This window comes from Lepisosteus oculatus, unplaced genomic scaffold, assembly GCF_040954835.1.
Source record: "Lepisosteus oculatus isolate fLepOcu1 unplaced genomic scaffold, fLepOcu1.hap2 HAP2_SCAFFOLD_60, whole genome shotgun sequence".
NCBI classification, from domain to species: Eukaryota; Metazoa; Chordata; class Actinopteri; order Semionotiformes; family Lepisosteidae; genus Lepisosteus; species Lepisosteus oculatus.
Genome location: NW_027168149.1, coordinates 141,393 through 158,345, shown reverse-complemented (window position 1 = coordinate 158,345; position 16,953 = coordinate 141,393). Strand labels below are relative to the sequence as shown.

The following is a 16,953-nucleotide window of genomic DNA, read 5'->3' as shown; positions in this document are numbered from 1 at the left end:
TGGACATGAAAAGTTCCAGATAAAAGCCATTTGTCATCCTTTCTCTTGGTGTCGATGTTGCTATTGTATGTAAAGGTGGCAACTTGCTCAGTGAGCAGGCGGAGCACACACCGAATGCAGATGTGTCTGAGTGGTGTGTCCAAGTGGCTGCAAAAGGACAGCACTCCCGGGGTGCCATGGCTTAGTTGGTTAAAGCGCCTGTCTAGTAAACAGGAGATCCTGGGTCCGAATCCCAGCGGTGCGTTCTTTGTTCTGTCTTCTCGAACAGAACTGGTCCTTACGGACAACCGCCTACGGCTAGACTTAATTAAATGCAAGTATTCATTTCCTGTCTTTAACGCGACTTGTTTTTCTTAAAATGGATGCAACTTGCAAAACATGAAATACAAACCTTGCTAATCAGCGCTAGCAGCTGGCAAAAAAAAAAGAAGTCAGCAATGTTTTTTTTCTTTAACCTTAACCCTGCTAATGGAGAAGAGTTAAACGACCGAGTCTATGCAGCTTAAACGGTGCGCACGTCGGGTTCTTAGCTGAAAGGGTGATAAATCACGCTCACCCCAGTCCTTAATCTTTTAAAGAGGATACAAAATTGAACCTAGATGCCACATCACATACATCCTGTTCACTGATAAAAAGGTAACATCTATCCTCGCTCCAGAGTAAATCTCACGTTGAGGGCATATTTTTTTTCACAGGGGAGTCACACGCTGGCGGTTTGAATACGCGGAAGTTCACTGAGGGATCCACAGTATATGGACCCTCTGTGCGCCATCAGTCCGCACTCCGAACTCTGAATCCTGCCATCCGAGTTAACATCTCGGCGGAACCTGAGGCGCAGTTCCTTCTTAAAACGTAATCTGGTGAGCATTTCTAGAATCGTACTTGTATAGATGCAGCCTTTAATGTGTTGCTAGGTTAAAATTGATGACTTCTTGTATTTCAGTAGGCAACTGCCCTCTTGATTTCGGATTTAATTTCTTTATTACAGGGGCGCTTTTATGAAGACAGAGTCATGTTCAGGTACTTTGCTTGATGGAGGAAGCTCATTTCGGACTCTGTGATCTGCTCACCTGGAAAGGTCTGCTATACTACTACAAGAGAGAAGTAGAGTCTGGAAGAAGGGACAATTTTATGATGCTTTGGAAGATAATGTTTTTTTTTCTTATACTGAAAATGAAAGGTAGTTGTTTCTATATGGACTCAGTCTTTGGAATTTATATATATATTTCAGTGATCCCTCAGCCATTCCTTCTGTATTGTAATTCAATTTCTATTGGAAAGTCTGTGACTGAGACCAAGTAAGTGTTCACTTTTTTATGAAACCATTATTTATTTTGGAGCAATGAGCAATTCTTATATAAATGCAATAAAATCATTATGCTCAAACTATGAGAGAGAATTTTAAGGATAATTTAAGAAATCAGTCTTAGCTTGTTTCTATACACAGATGGTATTATTTATTTTCAAAGGAAACCCGCGAGGATTCCCCTGGTGTGCAAGATGTGCCTGAATACTTTTGATCAGCTTCCTGCTCAGTTGAAGAGGGCGTGTATGAAGCACGCCACGGCAGAAGAGATCAGGATGGCCTCTCAACAGGCGAGGGAGGACATGATGAATCACCTGAAGAACGGGGTCATCGTGGATTACCACAGAATAGAGATCGTGTCTGGTGAGGCAAACAGGATAGTGGTTGTAAGACTGCTAGAGTCCTTGGGCCTTTTTGTACATGGGAAGCCTGAAGACACATTGGCAAGGTGAGATATTTTTAATCTGTAAGGCTTCTGTAGTTTCTTTTTGAAATCATTGTTACAACATATTATGTAAAAGCATGTTGAAAAGAATCTACCTGCATTCCAGCGGCCCTGAGCAAGAGGCCGTTGTCCAGGAGGAAGAGATGCCAGAGGCTGCTCTAGAAACTGAAACAGAAGCGGATAAGGAAGGGGAAGATGTGAGCTCTGAAGAACTCTATCAGCAGTAAGACTTTTTATTTTTCAGATGTATCTATTTTTTACTAAAATTCTAATTTGTCTCATAGGCATAAAATGTTTAAACCGGTGTTTTATATCCTTACAGGTCCTGAGTAGTTAAAAAGTATCAGCAGGCTCTCCGGAAGAGAGTGGCCCAAGCTGGACTCTATAGAAAGCACTCCCTGGATGCTCCTCTCCTGATTGGATTCAAACAGTACCTTACCAAGGATCTGGGAGTGGCAAATTATTCTCAGGAGTTATTTATTTTTTAAAGGCATTTAAAATTAAGCAATGGTATCTTCATTGTAAATGTTTTTATTTCTTAGCTTAAAATTCACCCATGTGAAATGATGTCAGCCATGATAAACATCATGACTCTATATTTCCTACCTGAATCTATTCTACTTAAATTATTACATTATACACAATTTGAGTTCATTTTAAAAAGTAAAAGGTAATGAAAGGAATGCATTTTCATAAGAAAGATAATACCGATATGCATGTGATAATCTTCCTTATATCATGTAGTGCGTCATTTGGACACTTTGTGGGCTTGAAATACAAAGAAAATCATGTTCTATGGTACAAGATAAATACAAAACTGAAGCTTTTATTTTAATTAGATTTGTTTATAAAGCATAAGCAATCATTTATTACATTAATATATGTGAAAATAACATTTTAGCATCATATTATTACATACAGGTCTCTAGCTTCAACACAGTGATATATATATATATGCTCAGTGATTTATTGGTACATGCCCAGGGCAATAATCAGAATGAGGATTTATTTCCAGACGGGCTACAGGTAGTGTTGTGAAATACTTCAACACACTGGATCGCAGATTTAGACTCCCTGCACTCTTACTCCTTAAAAACCAAAGAAATGAAGATATGTAGCAATCACATTGTAACAGGTGTGACAGTGACTTAATGCTTATACTAGTGGACTTCTGGTACCTTTAGGGTACGGTGTTCCCTGAAGGGCTCTCAAACCCCGCATTTCAGATGCCTAGCTGTATCGCTGATGTGTTGCACCTCAGAATCACTTTTAAACCTTACCTCTGGTATCTTTAATCCCTATTGCTCAACGCATGGTGAAAGTATTGCATAATTGTGTCTGAAAATGAGCAATGGGCACCTGAGAGACTCATTTGCCTGTTTCACAAATGATCATATTTGACTAGAGATTCTGTTTGGGATTCAGTTGTGCATTCTGACAGCAATCCCTTTCAAAAAACGATACATTCTGGATGAGGTCAAAGGTGCAGGAGCACTGTATTTAGGATGTGTTTGCACTTATTCTGTGTCTCTAGCTTCAACACAGTGATAAATATATATATGCTCACTGATTTTTTGGTACATGCCCAGGGCAATAATCATTATGAGGATTTATTTCCAGATGTGCTAGGGGTAGTGTTGTGAAATACTTCAACACACTGGATCACAGGTTTAAACCCCCTGCACTCTTACTCCTTAAAAACCAACAAATGCAGATATGTAGCAATCATATTGTAGCAGACACTCATTTGCCTGTTTCAAAAATGATCATATTATACTAGAGATTATGTTTGGGATACGGATGTGCATTCTGACAGCAATCTCTTTCAAAAAATGATTTTACCTTATCGCGGCTTTGCCCTTCTTGCCTCTTTGGACAATATCTCCATCTTGTGGTCGTTGTTGGTAATGTCTTCTTATGCCCTTTTTTATTTCAATTCTCTATTAGTTGATTCTAGAATCTCTACAATAGTAAAGAATAGTAGTTTCTAAAACACTACAATAAAGTTAAAAACATCAGTTTTATATTACATTATTTTTGGCGAAATTAGTCATTTATTACACTATTTTTAATATACTATCTAATTAAAAGTGATTAGAATTAAGTTTGGAACAACAAGGAATACAAAAAAAAAAGATTTTTAGGAAAACCATGAGGTCCTCTGTGCCCAATGCCTGCAAGGGGAGAAAGCTAGAATCCTACACAGGCTACTGGAGCTCTGGCCTGGCTAAAGAGGCTGAATTCATCCCCTTCAAAGCTCCATGAAAAATGATCATTTAAAATTTGAAAAAAACCCATCATATAACATCATATAACAACAGTTTTCATTCCTAGGAGTGAAAAACAACCATTTTTGAAGACATATTAGTTTCTAAAACACTACAATAAAGTTAAAAACATCCGTTTTATATTACATTATTTTTTGTGAAATTTGTCATTTTTTGCACTATTTTTAATAAAATCTCTAATTAAAAGTGATTAAAATTAAGTTTGGAACAACAAGGAACACAAAAAAAAAAAGATTTTAAGGAAAAAAATGATGTCTTCTGTGCCAGGTGCCTGCAAGGGGAGAAAGCTAGAATCCTACGCAGGCTCCTGGAGCTCTGTCCTGGCTAAAGTAAAGGAGGGTGAATCCATCCCATTCAAAGCTCCATGAAAAAATGATATTTTTAAATTAAAAAAAAAAAACATTATAGAACAACATCTCTTGGTCCACAGAGTGCAAAAATCCAACTTTGAAGAAAATCCATTGACTGATCCCCGAATCCTGAAGTTTCTTCGCATGATATCGGGCTTGCAACCACTTTCTAGAAAATTATGAAAAATGCCAAATGTATATCTCCAAATAATTTTATGTGCTTCAGAAGAGCCCAGGAAAGTTTTTTGCATACATGAAACCACGCCCGTTTGCACGTAAGCAGACATGGTTGCACACACGACTGCATGAAAGCACGCGTGCATGCGAAGTCATCCTGTTGAGCATTTGAAAAGCCGCACCACGCCGCACTTGAAATAGCTCTTACATTAGTGGTAGACGCAGGAATCGCCTTTTTATTTACGCTCTTACCAACGCGATGAAAAGCAAAACAAAGCAAAGCAGAGCAAAACAAAACGAACAAACGAAAACCCTCACGTCCCGCACTTGCATATAACGCCGTTACGTGCACCCCCAACATTCTTCTTTGCGCATCTGTGAAAGGTAAACTCTTGAGGAAACTCTGAACCAGCTCTAAGGAAACGAATCAGATTAGACGTTACTTTGACTCATCTTTTTACGCTCAGTGCTGGATTACTCAAACTCCAGCTAGGGTTAGGGTTAGCATTCCCATGCTACTTAGACACTTTGTTTACGCTCAGTGCTGGATTTTGGGAACTTTAGGACGAGTGGGAATTTTCTCCTATCTGTCAATTCTGTTTTGTTTTGGAGACTCTTGGTTTCCTATGTTGTACAGTGCAGCGTGAAGGAAACATTTTCCAAAACTGTGTCAGCTCAAAAGTTGTAAGAAAACCTCTCCAGCTGCTTTAACTCTCTTCATTTTTGTCATTTAATGTGACACTCGATGTATAACTGGAGCCTCACATATGCAAATGGTGAGGCTCCAGTTCGACACCCAGTTCGACACCACTTTACTGTATATGACAAAAGCATGGCAGACTGTGCCGGACCGGCAGATAACCTCCGCTTATTTTTACCATATTAAACATTGGAAATCCAACCACTTGCATTTGTGACACTTTATTTTAGCTCCACCTTAGACACTCTTAAATCTTCAAACACTTTTCTCTTCTCCCGCAACACTCTTGTCTGTCCGCACTATGTGTCAGTGTTGCATGACAACCCATCTCACCACGGAAAGGAACCTAACAGCTTTGGTAAGAGAGGAGAAAAGGACCTGGCCCGTACGATTAGGCGTTATTAGCACCACGCTCTAACCAACTGAGCTAACCGGCCTCACGACAGTGCTCCTCTCTGTGCTGCAAAAAATCGAACTCAGGGAATTTCTTTTGTCCCCCTTTGAATAGAAAGCCGTGTAATTCAGTGTACGGGCTTTCTCGTGCAGTTTCATGGTTCTTGTAACCCAAATCCTACACTGGCCTGAAGTGCCCCCCCATTTCACAGCATTTTTCAGCTGATTTAAAATGTACCTAAAGGAGAAGCATTATTGAAGACCATCAATTACCAAGAGCTTTTGTCAAAGGTTTTGGTGGTCATTTTTAATGACCACAGAGCGCTGTGACCTCGGTTTTACATCTCATCCAAAAGACAGCGCCCTTTTACAACACAGCATCTCCGTCACTATACTGGGGCATTGGGACCCGCACAGACCTCAGGGTGAGCGCCCCGCCGCCGGCACCATTAACACCGCTTCCAGCTGGAAGCTTTGTTTTTTCCTGCAGCTCACCCTCATCCGGGTACTGACCTGGCTCACACCTGCTTAGGTTCAGTGGGTTTTCAGTTGCGAGTTGCAAGGGGATGCAAGTGATGGAGCTGCTCGCTGCAAAAGCCACTACATTGTCCGGGAATCGATCCCAAGCCTCCCGCGTGGCAGGCGAGAATTCTACCACTGAACCACCAATGCTCAGTGCCTGGACCTTCAAAAAAGACGCTTTTTTGGTGCTCTGTGCAAAAAGCGTCGACATCTTCCAGCTGCAAAATGCCATTCGCGGCCGACGTGTTGGACCGGTGCGCTTTACGTGCTGAAATAAACACGCGACAGCCCCGAAATGTTTCCAGAGTGCTGTGCACTGGAGGTTTTTGTCTGGTGAAGACTTGCCTGGTGCTTCTCCTTGCAGATTGTTTGTCCTCCTCCAGTGCGGGACGAGCCAACACAAGGGAGCGCATTCGCCAACATCCAGGCACGCAATGCGATTTGGAAAGCAGCTCCTTTCCAAAGAGTTGCACACGAACGATCCTTCAGTCCCGCTCGGGGGGCACGGAACCCCTGCCACACACAGCTTCAAGTAGCGAGTCAGGCGCCAGGATTTTCACTTACGGCCACACCACCCTGAACACGCCCGATCTCGTCTGATCTCGGAAGCTAAGCAGGGTTGGGCCTGGTTAGTACTTGGATGGGAGACCGCCTGGGAATACCAGGTGCTGTAAGCTTTTGCTCTCCCGGCCAGCAGGGGTCGCCGTTGGTGCCGTAGGCTTTGGGAGGAAAACCTGCAGGATGGAAAGGTGATCTATAGCCTCATCTCTAGAGATGTTTTGTTGCTGTAGCATGTGTGTGACCCATATTCAAAAAAAAAAAACCCGTCTGTAAAACGAATATCGAAGCTGCCTCTAAATCTGCAAATGAAGATGAGTCGATAAACCACTCGTTTTTCGTATAACTAGACATATATTCATTTGTTACCGATTTCATTCATTGAGCACGGATACAATAGAGGTACAGCCATTCACTGTTTGACATGTCTGCACTGGTACAGAACCGAGCAATCAGAAAACGGGTGAAACTGTCTTTAGACTCAGCATACAGTACCGAGGCCCCCCATGACCAAATAAAGGCTAACCTCGATAATCAGCCTAAAGAACGCAGACTACAGCAAAACGACTGACTTTGAAAAGGGAATGAACGTCCGGAAGGAGTAGTGGAACTAGCTTGAGATGCTTCTCCGGACCCCTAACTAAAAGCAGCGGCGTCCACTCCTGTCGAACCGGGATCCTTCCGCAGCCAAGCAGCTCGTGGTGTCCTAACCCTCCCGTATCTGATTTTGGACCAAGCACATCAGGGGTGAGCACGAACGCAGTCCCCCACTACCAGAAATTATGCAGTCGAGATTCCCACATTTGGGGAATACGCAGGGGTCAGCACAGCCGGAGTGCAATGGCCGAGCCTCGCCCTGGGTGAACCACTTCAATTTTTAAGAACTTTATTTTCTTTTCACAAAAAAATACAGGACATCACAAATCAGAAAGCTTTACATTAATATACATACTTAAAACAGTATATATGATCACATCTCATTACATTTTGACACGGTAACAGTTACATAGTAACAATTTTCTTTTTTTCTGGTGCCAATCACATTCTTTACTTAAACATGATAATGTTTTTCACAGTTTCTTGAGATATTGACCTATGCTCTCTATTTCCCACAGATTTTCTGCTTCCTCCCTCCCTTCTCTCCACAGATCTCTGAGGTAATAGTTCTCTCGGGTGATGAACAGGGCCAGGCTACCTGCTGCCTTGACTGGGACCTCGATGCCTTTGAACAGCCCCATGTTCCTCACTCTCCACAGGGCGTCTTTCCCACTGTTCACCACGGCCCAGATCCTGTCAAACACGTCAGGAGGAAGTTTGACAGGAGAGATGCCGTATATGACGAAAGCAGCGGTCAGGGTAAATTGGGGCGAGAGAGCCTGCAACCAATCTTCAAACTGTGCCCAGAAGGCCTTAGCAAAAAAGCAGGACCACAGGAGATGGGTCATAGTCTCCTCCTCGCCGCAGCCCACCCTAACGCAGCGAGGGCTGGGGGTGAGGCCCCTACGGTACAAGAAAGTTTGTACCGGTAAGCACTGGTGGACGACACTCCAGGCTAAATCTCTGTGAATGTTGCACAGAAATTTAGAGGATGTGTGTTTCCACACCTTCCTTGTTTGGGCTGATGTTAAAATGCCCACAGGGGTCTGCCTATTGTTCTGGGGTGCAACGAAATCTTCCAGTTTTTGGACGCTGACATCTCGGAGGGGAATATGGCCAATTGGGTGAGATCTTAGAAAACTTTTAACTGTCCCATAAATTGCAGGGCATGTGTCAGAGAGTGGGACGTCCAGCTTGGGTCTGACACCCCACACTCTGAACACCTCCCTACCTACCCAGAGCCTGGAAAAATAAGTCCAGGTACGCGCTGCAGGTGCTGTTGCAAAGCCTCTCAGCACAGAGGCCAGGAAAATGCACAGCAGCTTCGTAGCAATATCTGGGACAGACTTCCCCCCTGAGGGTAGCGGCCTGTACATTATTTCCCTTCTGAGTCTTTCCTGCTTCCCACCCCATAGAAATTGAAACATCAATCTCCTCAGCACCGCCGCAACACGGTGTGGGATTGGGAAGGTAGAAGCCAGAAAATTCAAGACAGACAAGAGCTCGGCTTTGATGACCAGCACCTTCCCTATCATGGTGAGGTCTCGGTCCTTCCATTGCATCAGTTTTTTGTTTAAGATTGGCAATTTGTTCTGCCAATTTACTGTTCCCATCTCTTCTCCAAAATACACCCCCAGGACCTTAATTCTCTTCTCTTGCAGCCTGAGATCATGTCCTTCTTTTGGCTCCCTCCAGTTCTGATAAAAAATCTCACTCTTAGATGTGTTAATTTTTGCAGAGGAAGCCAAAGAGAACCGATCACAGCACTGCAGAGCTCTGCTAATTGAGGCATTGTCAGAGAGGAGCAGGGTGACGTCATCCATGTATAGAGATGTCTTTACCTCTCCTCCCCCACTTCCAGGCACTGGTATCCCATTAATGGCCTGATCCTGGCGCAAGGCAAAGGCTAAGGGCTCCATAGCCAAAACGAATAACAAGGGGGATAATGGGCAGCCCTGCCTCACCCCTGAACAGACTTCAAAGGGGCGTGATCTATTGCCATTAACCATTACTCTGCTGTTGCTACCTGTGTACAGCAGGTTAATCCACTTTCTCATGATGGGGCCAAACTTCATGTGCTCAAGTACCGATGTTAAGTACTGCCGGTTTAGGCGGTCAAAGGCCTTTTCTAGGTCTACACCTAAAATGCACAGAGGGAGGGAGCGATCCTCTGAGTACAGACAGACATCCCTCAACAAGGCCAGGTTGTCGCTCATCAGGCGTCCTGCTATCCCACAAGTCTGTTCTTTCCCTACCAGTGAGGCCACTACATTTTGTAGGCGCAGGATCTTAGTGTCCACGCCTAAGAGGCTGAGGGGTCTCCAGTTCTTTATGTCATTCTTTGCTCCTTTCTTAAACAAGAGAGAGATAGTGCCTTCTCTTAAGGAGTCAGGCAGCAATTCTGTCTTATAGCTTTCCTCGAATAGGAGCAGTAGCGGATCCTGAAGCAGATCCCAAAAGGTGCAATAAAATTCTTTAGGGAGCCCGTCAGCACCCGGAGTTTTCCCCTTCTGTAAGCTCTCCATAGCCTGTCTCAGCTCTTCTACGGTCAAATCCCTCTCAAGTACTTCCCTATCTTCTTCACTCAAAACGTTTTCTAGCTTTGAGGTAAAAAAATGAATTTCTTCATCCTTTAACTCTGTAGAGCTGTACAGTCTTGAGTAGAAGGCCTCGGTGCAGGAGAGGATAGCACTCGGCTCTGTTCTCTCTCGTCCCTCCTCATCAACTACACTTTCCATGACAGACTTGGAGCCTACCACTTTCCTGAAAAAGAAGCGAGTACACTTCTTATTTTCTTCCAAGAACTGCACTCTGCTTCTTAACAGCACTCCTCGACTACTTTCTTCGGCTATGCTCCGGATGTCCTTTTTTAAAAGGGTGATATCCTCGAGCACATCGAAGCCACTGTGCAGCATCGTGTACAGAGACGCTGCAGCTGCCTCTGTTTCCTGGCTAGCACTCCTCTCCGTCTGGCAGCAGCCTTCCTTCCCTCAGCCATGAAAAAGGCCTTTGTCCTCACCTTCACCTCCTCCCACCACTCTCCTACTGACCTGTACAGACACTGCAAGGACAGCCACTGTGATAGTTTCTCCTTGTAGTGGGATACTACCCCCTCGTTCTCTAGCAGCTTTGTGTTGAGTTTCCAGAGGCCTGGGCCAAAGACAGTCCCGCCCTGGAGTTCCACTCTACACCCTAAAGCCTGATGATCTGAGAAGAAGACAGGCTGAAGAGTGACCCCAACAACTTTCACTCTCTCTGAGACAAAGCAATAGTCAATTCTGGAGCTGCTATTCCTCCCTGACCATGTATATCCTGCTGTTGTGGGATATATACATCTATATGTGTCTGAGAGTTTAAAGTCTTGAACTAAGTTTTGCAGGGCCAGTGAGCTGGAATCCAATTTTATCGGCAAGCTAGACTGCCTGTCTGTGTGCTCTAAGATACAATTAAAATCCTCTCCCACTATCACGTCTGTGCTACTTAACAATAGGGGAGAGAGTGCCTTGAGTAGCTCCACCCTTCCTCCCACGTCAGTAGGACAATACACATTGATTAGCCGCAGGTTAATGGTCCCCCATTCCACATCCACACACAGCAACCTGCCATCTATGACCCTCTGAATACTTTTCAATTTGAAAGCCCATCCTTTGAAAAGAATGGCCACGCCAGAGGCTCTGTTGTTATTGTCCCCTGACCAAACAGAAGGCCCTTTATCCCACCTATCTTCAAAGCTTTTATACCTCTCTTGATAGGCTAAAGCACACTCCTGCAACATCAACACATCTCCCTCTCTCTGCTGGAGGTAATCAAAGACACACTGACATTTAACTCTGTCATTGATACCTCTGGTGTTAAGAGAAATTATGTTTAGAGCCATATTACATAAGAAAGTGGAACCAGTCTTTACAAAACACATTTCTCTTCGGTCTCACCTGTTACCTTCTTCTTTTTCTTTTTCTTCTTACCAATTTCCTGCCAGCCATCCTCTGAATGAGCCTTCATCAGGGTGGCAGCAGTAAAAGCGTTCACGGAGTCCATTTCAAGGAAGGGGGTAGAAGGAGGGGTGGAGGGGTTCCAGCTGTCCCCATCGCCATGCTCTCCTTCCTCCTCGCTCGGGGAGAAAACAGTCATTTTTCCTTTTCCTCAAGTCCAGCTCCTGGGAGCACTGAGGGGAAAGGGGTGCAGCCGATGCACCAGTCTCCTCTTCCCCCTCACCCACCAGCTGTTGCAGATCCTCCGTGATGGACTGGATGGAGGAGAGAAGGGCATCTGTAGCACTTGCAGAGTCTGAGAAAAGCAGCTCTGCTGAATCCTGGGTATCCTCGCTGGACCCGCTCCACCGGGGGGCCCCACACTGGCCCTCGTTCTGAGGAGCAGGAGTGGGGGAGGGGTCCTCGCTGTTCTCTGGGGTTTTCAAACCCTCGTGCTTGTCTGGTGCAGTCTGCGGTTGTGGGAGCGTAGTGGAATTCTTTTCCACCGGCCCCGGAGCTACAGCAGGACTGATCCTGGCTGGAGGCTGAGACTCTTTGTCCAACAAGGGTTCTTTGTTTGACTTGTTGTTTGCTTTGGCTTTTCGGGCCGGTTTAGCTGAAACAAGCACTGCCTCATCCTTTCTCATTTTGAGTTTATTGGCGTAGGCGTGAGGGCAGTTCTTAAAAACGTGTCCTTCCGAGCCACATAAATTGCACTTTGGCAGCATTGAACAGTCAGAGGCTAAATGTCCCTGTTTGCCACAGGTCTTGCAGCATTTCACAGTGCAGGACGATGCCAGGTGTCCCACAGCACCACAGCGCCGACACACCTTTGGTTGTCCCACATAAAAAACATAGCCATTGCAGGCGCCCAGTCGTATTGTAGAGGGCAGGTGCCTTAAGCCTCCATTTACATTGTCCGGTAGCAAGCGAACCTCGAATTTCCTTGCTCCTGTTTTTATACCGTCAACATCTCTAATCTCAGTTCCATGGTGGACGGTGCAGTACTGCTTAAGCCAGGTGTGAATGTCCTCCGTCTTTGCCAGTTCCGAGAACATAACAACATGCACCGTTTTCCTCTCTCTCTGTGTCAGAGGCTGCAAGTTGATCTTCTCAAGGGCAGGAACTTTCCCTCTTTTTGCCTCAAACACATCCACACATTGTTCAAACAGAGAATAGGTAGCAAAAACAACCTCAAATGCTTTCTGACCTGGGAGAGCGAAGATGAAATCCAAGTGCCGAGGTTCAAAGCCAAGTTCCTTCTGTAACACTTTTCTGCTGAACTGCATACGATCCATGAAGAGGTCATCCAAAAGCTCAAAACGTACAGCATTCTTGCGGGATCCAAAGGTTGCCATCTCAAACTGCAAAACAAACACTGCTTCCACAAAACAAGAAAACAATCCAACTACTCCAACTACAGGCTGATCAAGGTATCTCCCCTGCCAGGTAAGCCGAGAGCCGCAGGCGATGAGCCCGGAGCTGAACGGGCCCCACTGGCTCGTTTGTAAGGCCAGGTGCATTGCCAACCACGACCGGCAGGGCAGAGGCCTTGAAGGCGGCCTGGGCTCCTGCAGCTGTCCAGCCACGCACTCTGGTTTCTCTTCATCTCGTACAAATCTTTTGCCTTTTACTAAAGATTTCCATGGAGAGGAGCATGAATGAGTTCCATACAATTTTTGTGCTTCCCTGCCTTCGGGTGGGGCGCAGCTGGGCTGGTCAAAGAGAGAAAACAAAACCGCTCACAATCGCTCTTATTACGGCGACTGTGGCCGTCTGCTCTGCGAGTCCTCGGTCTCCGCCTGTCTGATTGGCGCTCTTTCCTTTGGGAGGCGGGAAGTGTCCGGCCGCAAATATGAAGCGTTACAGCAACGACATGCCATGAGACGATTGATAAAAACAAGCTTGTTACGTCTCAACAGAAACGCTCTTTAGCTCTTTCAGCGTTATGCAGAGAACAGCGTCTGTCGAGATCACTTTTGAGTCAGCGCGAAACGCCGTGTGCTGTCAGTTTGATTTCATATTGCTCGTAGCGGCACCCGGCTTTTGTCTGTCAAACGTTAGGTTGCGCTTCTTCATGCTGCATCGTCGGCATGAGTGGAGCTTTTTAAACGTCTGTACTTACTGCGCCCCATAAGAAATGGTTTGTCCCCGTTCAAAAGAGATTGTGCGATGTCCTGCAGCGTTCGCAAAGCAAACCTTTGACAGTTTGAAAAGAGGAATTTATTCTGCTTCCTGTGCGTGCAGTAGTTACAAAGTTGAACGTCTTTACACGATCTGCTGCAGTTTTCAGTGGGCGGGCTTTGTCAGATGGCTTGGAAAAACGCACTGTGTTTCGGCTCGGGAAACATCATGAGCAGTGTCCTGCATGTTTTCTGTTTATAGCTGTCTTTTAACGCATACAGAATTCATTCGAAATCATTGATTTCTCCAATTAACAAGGGTCCCTTTTTGAACCTGCGAGAAGCATTCTTTCAATGTAACAGATTTACTCCGAGGAAAGGCAGCATGACATTGAGAGTAGCTCAAGCTTTCAGCGCCCGTATCGGACTGCGTGTATGCAGACACCGCTCAGAATCCCCTGTAAGATTCTCCCTCAGTTCCGTTGTGCAGTGCTTTACCTCTTTCAAAAGGCTTCACTTTCCTAGTCACATTCCAAGACTCATCGAACCCGGGCTGTTTCCTCCAGCGGTATAGTATTGCAGTGAGACAGCACGATGCCTGCAAGACTATGTCACGCTAAACGCCACAGATTGTGTTTGTCCCTTCGTGTCAGTCGTCCTGCAGCCACGGGAAGTGGGACACAAACATGCTGCAATGCTTTCAGGACGTTAGGATTTGTTTGTGCAACATCCGAGAAGAGTACTTGTGGCTTGAATGTGAACTGTACGTGCCCGCCCCCTTTCCTCTGTAGTGTATGAGTTCCTCCCGGCATGCCCTTCGTCATTGTTCTGTCATCTTGTATTTAAAGGGTTGTATTTCTGCTGCTGAAAATAAGCAACGGTTTTCTCACAACGCCCTTTGTTCCCGACGGAGCCCTTGTCTGTCATGAAATTCTTCAAAACCTCAAGCTAGAAGAAGAAGACGACAAATATGAAGCGTTACAGCAACGACATGCCATGAGACGATTGATAACGATTTCCATAGGATCCCCGCGGTTGCCTGGCAACCGTCAGCTTTGCGCATTGGCAGTATCGTAGCCTGTGAGGTTTAGCCGAGGCGCGATTATTGCTAGTTGAAAACTTTTCCCAATACCCCGCTTCCGCCGGTTTGCAATACAATCGGTGAAAGCAATTTTTGACAGTCTCGTCAGAGCGTGACATAGTCTTGCAGGCATCGTGCTGTCTAACTGCAATACTATACCGCTGGAGGAAACAGCCCGGGTTCAATGAGCCTTGGAATCTGACTAGGAAAGTGAAGCCTTTTGAAAGAGGTAATGTCGACGCTTTTTTAACAGAGCACCAAAAAAGCGTCTTTTTTGAAGGCCTGGGTATTGAGCATTGATGGTTCAGTGGTAGAATTCTCGCTTCCCATGTGGGAGGCTCTGGTTCGATTCCCAGCCAAAACAGTGGCTTTTGCAGCGAGCGGCTCCATCACTTGCATCCCCTTGCAACTCGCAACTGAAAACCCACTGAAGCTAAGCAGGTGTGAGCCAGGTCAGTACCCGGATGAGGGTGAGCTACAGGGAAAAACAAAGTTTCCAGCTGGAAGCGGTGTTAATGGTGCCGGCGGGGGGGCGCTCACCCTGAGGTCTGTGCGGGTCCCAATGCCCCAGCATAGTGACGGAGACGCTGTGTTGTAAAAGGGCGCTGTCTCTTGGATGAGATGTAAAACCGAGGTCACAGCGCTCTGTGGTCATTAAAAATGACCACCAAAACCTTTGACAAATGCTCTTGGTAATTGATGGTCTTCAATAATGCTTCTCCTTTAGGTACATTTTAAATCAGCTGAAAAATGCTGTGAAATGGGGGGGCACTTCACGCCAGTGTAGGATTTGGGTTACAAGAACCATGAAACTGCACGAGAAAGCCCGTACACTGAATTACACGGCTTTCTATTCAAAGGAGGGCAAAAGAAATTCCCTGAGTTCGATTTTTTGCAGCACAGAGAGGATTGCTGTCGTGAGGCTGGTTAGCTCAGTTGGTTAGAGCGTGGTGCTAATAACGCCAAGGTTGTGGGTTCGATCTCTGTACAGGCCAGGTCCCTTTCTCCTCTCTTACAAAAGCTGTTAGGTTCCTTTCCGTGGTGAGATGGGTTGTCATGCAACCCTACCACATAGTGCCGACAGACAATTAAATGACAAAAATGAAGAGAGTTAAAGCAGCTGGAAAGGTTTTCTTACAACTTTTGAGCTGACACAGTTTTGGAAAATGTTTTTTTCACGCTGCACTGTACCACATAGGCAGCCAAGAGTCTCCAAAACAAAACAGAATTGACAGTCATATAATGTCCATTAACCCCGGTTTTAAACACAGCATCATGTCTGCCATCATAAGAATATGAGTCCAATATTTTAGAATATAGTCAGAATGTCTTCTAACCTTACCTGTGGTGTCTTTAATCCCTATTGCTCAATGCATAGTGTACGTACTGCATACATGTGTCTTGAGAATGAGGAATGGGCCCCTGAGAGAAATTATACATTCTGGATGAGGTCAAAGGTGCTGGAACACTGTATTTAGGATGTGTTTGCAGTGATTGTGTCTCCTGCTTCAACGCAGTGATATATAGATGTGCTCCTGTAATTTATTGGTACATGCCCAGGGCAGTAAGTAGTCTGAGGATTTATTTCCAGACGGCATAGAGCAGTGAAGCAGTGAAGTAGTGCAACACACTGGATCATTATATTATTAGAATCTATTCTACTTAAATTATTACATTATACACAACTTGAGTTCATTTTAAAAATTAAAAGGTAATGAAAGGAATGCATATTCATGAGGAAGATAATACCGATATGCATGTGATAATCTTCCTTTTGTCATGTAAATCATGTTCATCATTACATGATGGGAGCTAAAACAGAAGTTGAGAGAGAGCAAGGACGCCTACAGGAGGAAGGTATAGGACAAGCTGCAAAGGAAAAGCTACAACCCACGACAGCTACTCACCCACCCATCCCACACAGCTATCACTCTCCAACACCTCCGCCATTAACACCTCCAGCACTGAAAGTGCTATGTGCACCATCCACCAGGCCAGGCTGACCAGGCCAGTGCAATACACTGGATCTTTATATTATTAGAATCTATTCTACTTAAATTATTACATTATACACAATTTGAGTTCATTTTAAAAAGTAAAAGGTAATGAAAGGAATGCATTTTCATAAGAAAGATAATACCGATATGCATGTGATAATCTTCCTTATATTATGTAGTGCGTCATTTGGACACTTTGTGGGCTTGAAATACAAAGAAAATCATGTTCTATGGTACAAGATAAATACAAAACGTAAGCTTTTATTTTAATTAGATTTGTTTATAAAGCATAAGCAATCATTTATTACATTAATATATGTGAAAATAACATTTTAGCATCATATTATACATACAGGTCTCTAGCTTCAACACAGTGCTATATATATATATGCTCAGTGATTTATTGGTACATGCCCAGGGCAACAATCAGAATGAGGATTTATTT

The 16,953-nt window shown here is 44.7% G+C and overlaps 3 non-coding genes and 1 pseudogene across 3 annotated transcripts; 3 read left to right on the top strand and 1 right to left on the bottom strand.

Annotated features, from left to right (window-relative positions):
• The first annotated feature begins 6,739 nt into the window (after nt 1-6,739).
• LOC138231527 (5S ribosomal RNA) lies at nt 6,740-6,858 on the top strand. Its single transcript, XR_011186775.1, has one exon. It is a non-coding gene; the product is annotated as a 5S ribosomal RNA (ribosomal RNA).
• A 623-nt stretch (nt 6,859-7,481) lies between these two features.
• Nucleotides 7,482-7,617, bottom strand: LOC138231386 (U1 spliceosomal RNA; annotated as a pseudogene).
• Nucleotides 7,618-12,896: 5,279 nt separating this feature from the next.
• Nucleotides 12,897-13,013, top strand: LOC138231482 (U5 spliceosomal RNA). Its single transcript, XR_011186733.1, has one exon. It is a non-coding gene; the product is annotated as a U5 spliceosomal RNA (small nuclear RNA).
• Nucleotides 13,014-14,481: 1,468 nt separating this feature from the next.
• Nucleotides 14,482-14,623, top strand: LOC138231436 (U4 spliceosomal RNA). The gene has a single exon (XR_011186688.1). It is a non-coding gene; the product is annotated as a U4 spliceosomal RNA (small nuclear RNA).
• Nucleotides 14,624-16,953: the final 2,330 nt, after the last annotated feature.